The sequence below is a fragment of the Nanorana parkeri genome, unplaced genomic scaffold (genome assembly GCF_000935625.1).
Source record: "Nanorana parkeri isolate BGI_ZX_2015 unplaced genomic scaffold, ASM93562v1 scaffold506, whole genome shotgun sequence".
Lineage (NCBI taxonomy): Eukaryota > Metazoa > Chordata > Amphibia > Anura > Dicroglossidae > Nanorana > Nanorana parkeri.
This window is the reverse complement of record NW_017306774.1, coordinates 71,951-77,402: the sequence shown is the minus strand read 5'-3', so window position 1 is coordinate 77,402 and position 5,452 is coordinate 71,951. Positions and strand designations below refer to the sequence as shown.

At 45.8% G+C, this 5,452-nt stretch overlaps 1 protein-coding gene across 1 annotated transcript in view; it reads right to left on the bottom strand.

Annotated features, from left to right (window-relative positions):
- LOC108790835 (CMP-N-acetylneuraminate-beta-galactosamide-alpha-2,3-sialyltransferase 4-like) overlaps nt 1-5,452 on the bottom strand; it is a 128,358-nt gene that overhangs the window by 66,329 nt on the left and 56,577 nt on the right. Inside the window, exon 2 of the mRNA XM_018561188.1 lies at nt 1,631-1,687. The gene's annotated coding sequence lies outside the window, so the exon portion shown is untranslated. The remainder of the gene's footprint in view (nt 1-1,630; nt 1,688-5,452) is intronic.

Sequence of the window (5,452 nt, the reverse complement as noted above, 5' to 3'; positions counted from 1 at the left end):
TTCACATGTTTCACCCATAGGCTTATTCATACAGGTAACAAACACAGACCAGCATCTCACTTATATGTGTTCACAAACTCCGCCCCACACAGATGGAGGTAGCAATGCTCACTGATTGATTGGTTAACTCTAAACTGGCCGATGTATATGGATCAGTAGAGCAGAAAGAAAACTACCAATCCCATCATACATATTCTAATCTCCAAACCAACAATACCAAATGAAGTCAGGTGTTTTACCTGTTGAGGATACATAGAAATGTATGAACAAATAGATACATAATAATGAAGTGAGCAGCTCATCTCACCTGAATAGATGGACAGTGTTGAGCCATGACAGGCTTAGCCATGATAGCGAAGGGTATTTACTATGACTTCTATCATAAACCGAGGGAGTGTAATCCTTCTCTATGGACGGTGGCCAGAGCCCTCTAAATCATTACTTTATACCCCGGCGGCTGATTGTGCACCTGGACATCAGATGAGGACTAACAAGCCGGAGCCTGCAGACAACATGAAATAAACTGCTCTACATGTCAGGCGCTGTCTATGTTAGGGGAGCGCAGTCACCCGCCGGGGCAATAACGAATCATTCAGTTCATTTCAGCTACAGAATTATTTATTTATCCAAAATAAAAAAAATAGTTTTGTGTTTTTTTTTTAAAGACAGATTGTCTGGGATATCATCTGACACGGAGTCCTAAAATTATATTTATTATATATGAAAATGGCGTATTTAAGAGATAACAATGCTTTGAATATCATTAAGTCTTAGGCTGGGCACACACCTTACAACCCTCACAGGACTTTTGTCTTGCGATGGTTGTAAGGTACTTAAAAAAACGTACGATCTGCCCATCTTGCATAGGCAGATCGTACTTGCGATGATCGCAAGCCACACCCACTGAGGGGCGGGCTTCCGATGACCGCAATGCCGAACGGTCGCATACCGGCCCGTCCGATGCTCGTACGATGCTCGGCGGGTTTGCACAGTAGTAGAGGTCGCACGGCTTCCACACACCTTACAATAATCGTACGATCGCGGGATTTCCCGCCATTATCGTACGATTATCGTAAGGTGTGTGGGGACCTTTATAGACCTGCTTGTTATATATGGTCTTCTGTTCAGCGGGTCATATAGACCAGAAGCCTACGCTGAGTGGCGCTAGTATCCTCCTCCGCGTAAGCGGGCTGCGCGGTACTGTGAATGATCGGCCTCGGTCTCTCCTCAGACCTGCATGTATACATTGTATCTTTCATGTGGAGTGGTAATAAAGCAATAGGGTGCCTGGCACTTTGGCTAAATTGGGGTAAAACTCTCAGAAACCGATCAAAGGGCAGAAATCGTTTTTCTCAGGAAATGCCAATTTTCAGAGTTTTGACAATTTATACATTTTTGGGCAATTTCTCCACTTACATATGGCAACCTAAACACGGAACAGCTCATTATTCACAAGGGGGGCAAACTGGAAAAGGCGATTTGAGGTGACGATCTATTTTTTTTTTTCATATTTCCAGAATTTTTTCATTTATTGCAAATTATCAAATTTCCATGTTCCGGGTTTTGCTTGGACAGTCTATACAGGTGGAGCTCAGCGTCGGCACATCGTATGTATATGGCAGGTACTCACTGTTATTTAATGTCTCCGCAACCTCGTCCGCCACATCTCACAGCGTCAGACGACTGCCTGAAAGAAGAGAAAAGGTACAAAAAAATGACAAACTCTCCATAGAAATCGATCATTTTGTATCTAAACCTGAGAACAAAAATTATATTATTATTATTATACAGGATTTATGTAGTGCCAACAGTTTGCGCAGCACTTTACAATATAAGGAAGACATTACAATACAATTCACGACAAGTTGGTAAGGAGGGCCCTGCCCCTGAGGGCTTTGTTGCAGATCACCAGTCCTCAGACTTGCTGGCTGCATTCGTTTTACTTTTTCGTCCATTCATCCTGCCAGTAACACACTGCCTGCCCTAGGGTGACAACGCTTACTCACTGTACTGTATCTGGAGGAGCAGCGTTGTCACCCTAGGAAAGAACACCTCTTCTCATCTCCAAACCATGGGGGTTGGCTTCTGTTGTCCTCAGAGAACAGTAGTAACTGACAACAGCAAAGAGCAGAGGAAGTTATCAATTTACTGCATTTCTGGCAGGATCAATAGGTATTGTTTTGCCCTTAATGAACAGCTATAACAAAACACTTTCAGAGGTATTCAGTTCCTTAATCCCAAACTGTCACACTGTGATGTCATAACTCCAATAAAATCACGGAGAACACACAACAGAGGCACCGGGCCGGGTGCTTGCCCCTGTGGAGCCCATCATCGCTTCAATATAAGCCCATACAACAAAAGAAAAGCTGACCCCACATTGGATTTCACTGGAATAGTTTATTGAAGGTTGTTCCACATCACTGCCTATGGTCTATGGGTCTAAACAGAACCCTGATAATTCCCTTTTAAAATAGAAAAAGAGATTGAGGACGCAGAGTCATCAGAGAACACACAGAGAACACAGAGCCCTCAATCTCTGTTTCTGCAGCCCGTTATGGTGCCCATCCCTCCCATTCAGGGATCAGACCCTCCCATTCAGGGATCAGACCCTCCCATTCAGGGATGAGACCCTCCCATTCAGGGATCAGACCCTCCCATTCAGCAGTCCTGAAAAAAACATGCTGCAACAAACAACTTTTTCTTCAGAATAAAAAAAGGTCGGAATCTGCAACAAAGTTTGTAAGAATCCTGCAATATATGTTGTTTGCCAAGAGCAGGTTGAGTTTTTTTCTCAACAAAAGTGGAGTTACTCTTTAATGGCTCGTTTATTTATTTTTGCGTGTTAACATGTGTTGTAATAACACACATTGCCTCAGTGTGTGAGGCTGCTGTTCGAGATAAATGGCACGGCAATGCAGTAAAGTGTAAATCCGTACATCCACTCCGATCAGTGTGAACCGCGTGCTCGTTTCTTTTAGCTGGATGGAGTATTTGATAGTTTGTGGCCAATCATAAATAATCATCATCAGATTGTTGCTGGTTGTTCCAAACGCCTCATCGATCAACGACTGAAATAAATTGTGTCTGCGAAGGTTTTCATTCATCCAGGTCACGGTGTATCTGTAAAAAGTAAATCAAGACAACTGGACTCGCTGTATTTTTCTTGAAGGCGTTTCGCTGGTCATCCGTTTGTACAAGTCATTCCGAATTGAGAAAGCTGGTCGGATGACCAAGAAAAATACAGCGAGTCCAGTTGTCTTGATTATTATCTGCAGATAGAAATGAAATATCGTTCGTTGGCCATACGAAAGTATCTATTTTAGACAATCAACGGAAGTATGCATGTGACCTAGGCAGCGGAAGTATGCATGTGATATGCAGCGGGGAATGCGAGGAGAAGCTGTGTTGGACGTCTGGCGCCCCTGTTGCCAATGGCGCCCTGTGCTCACCATGGCAACAGGGGTGAGGGGGCGCAGCCAGGCTGGCCCTGGCTACGCCCCCTCTCAGCTGCGCCTGAGGCGAGTGCCTCACTTGCCCCATGGTAGCTACAGCCCTGCTGTGTGATATTGGGCTGTGTATGATCTGCGCCTCCCCCGAGATCCTTCGCTCATTTATTAGATTATTTAGAGGGTGTTTTGAGAGATGAGAGTCTGATGAGAGTAATTTGCCTCATAAAAGCACACGAGGTGCAGACATCCACCAGAAGATGACACCATATGTTCCCGCCAGTGAATATGACGATCTCATTGAGTGAATGTATAAACAGATCTGCCCAAAACAACCCGGAGAATTCGCTGGAGCTGATTCCAGGAGGCAGGAGAGCGGCCCCAGTGATGAGCGGTGTCAGTGCGTTCGGAAATAGTTTCGGAATATCTCATGTTCTGAGCAGCGAATACTCCCTTCAGCTTATACAACAGAGGCGCAGCCCGTGTCCTGAGTAATGGAGCCGGTGTTTGTTGCCGGAGGCCCGTTCTGTAATCTGGAGACTCTCTGGGAGCCGATCCAGAGAGCAACAAACATCCAGATTGCAAGAACGCTCCCGGCCATAAACAATTATCAGAGCGGCAGGTGAAAGTCAGGCACAGAGCATGAATCCCAGTCCAGCGGGGTGACCCCCTCCAGGGTTTTGTATTCTCCCCCATGAAGGGTTCCTCTGGGGGGCGGGGATTCCCTTTCCTCCCACAATACAGGAAGAGGAACTGACACTTGCCAGGTTGGCTGTGGTGTGAGACTGCATGACTGTGGAGGGGACATTGGAGTGTAAGCTCTTCTGGCGAGAGTACAATGGTCATTAGTTCAGTGCAGTCGGTGACTCTGAATTGTGTCTGCGCTGTACAAATAATGGAAATTAACATTTAGAAAATTATTTTTTTTTCCTTTTTTTCAATGCTCATTCAATAAAAACTATATTTGCAGCGAATACACCGAGAATGTCTCACCGGAGGGACTGTGCCGAGTCCGGTGCAGATCCATGCTTCCAGGGTGTCAGTTCCTGCACAGGATTTCCATGGAGCTCCGGTACATGATTAGAGAGGTGGGCGGCTCTGACATGGTAGGAGAACAATTATTTTGCCTTCCCTGCACCTCCCCCCCCCCAATCAATATGCCCATGTATCAGTTTTTATTACATACTTTATTTTAGATACAGTGATGTCATCACCGGGTCTCTGTGCTTCTCTATACAATGCTGGCAGCGGGCTGTACATAGCTTCCTGAAAACATCGCAGCAACCTGCCTCACTACCCCTCTCAAGAGTCCTCAAATCCATTGTAAGCAGTGGGTCGGCTCTTGGGAGGAGTTATGCAAATATCAAAATGCCTCGATGGGTGTCAGTCTGGAGGAGTGGGTGTTCCTAGGCAGGCTGTATTTGCATACAGACCATCCTAGGTAACGCCCACATGTAATGCTGAGCCTCAATGATTAAACAAACTGAAATCAAATGACTGTAAGGGGCGGGGCCAGGGACAGTCAGGCTGGGAAAGAAATATCTAGATGATGCTGGACGTTCTCCAGCCAGGAAATGAGGCGGGGCTCTGACTTGCTGCAGCTTCTAATGCACATTGTGAGAAGCTCCCAGTGTGCAGGGAAATCAGAGGAAGAGGAGAGGAGCCGGTACAACTATGCAAGACTGAGGGAAGGACGGAGGTCAGATAGAAGACTGAAGGGAAGGACGGAGGTCAGATAGAAGACTGAGGGGAAGGACGGAGGTCAGATAAAAGACAGTGTAACGATTACAATCTTCTGATCCTCTTGACCACAACGCTTCATGTTGCTTTATGTGGAGGAAATACGACAAGTATTGAGCAGCCTCGCTGTCTGTGACCCGATTTGGTCTCTGTTGTGTCTCATATTCACTGAGTGGCCGGATTATTATATACACTGAGTGGCCGGATTATTATATACACTGAGTGGCCGGATTATTATATACACTGAGTGGCCGGATTATTAT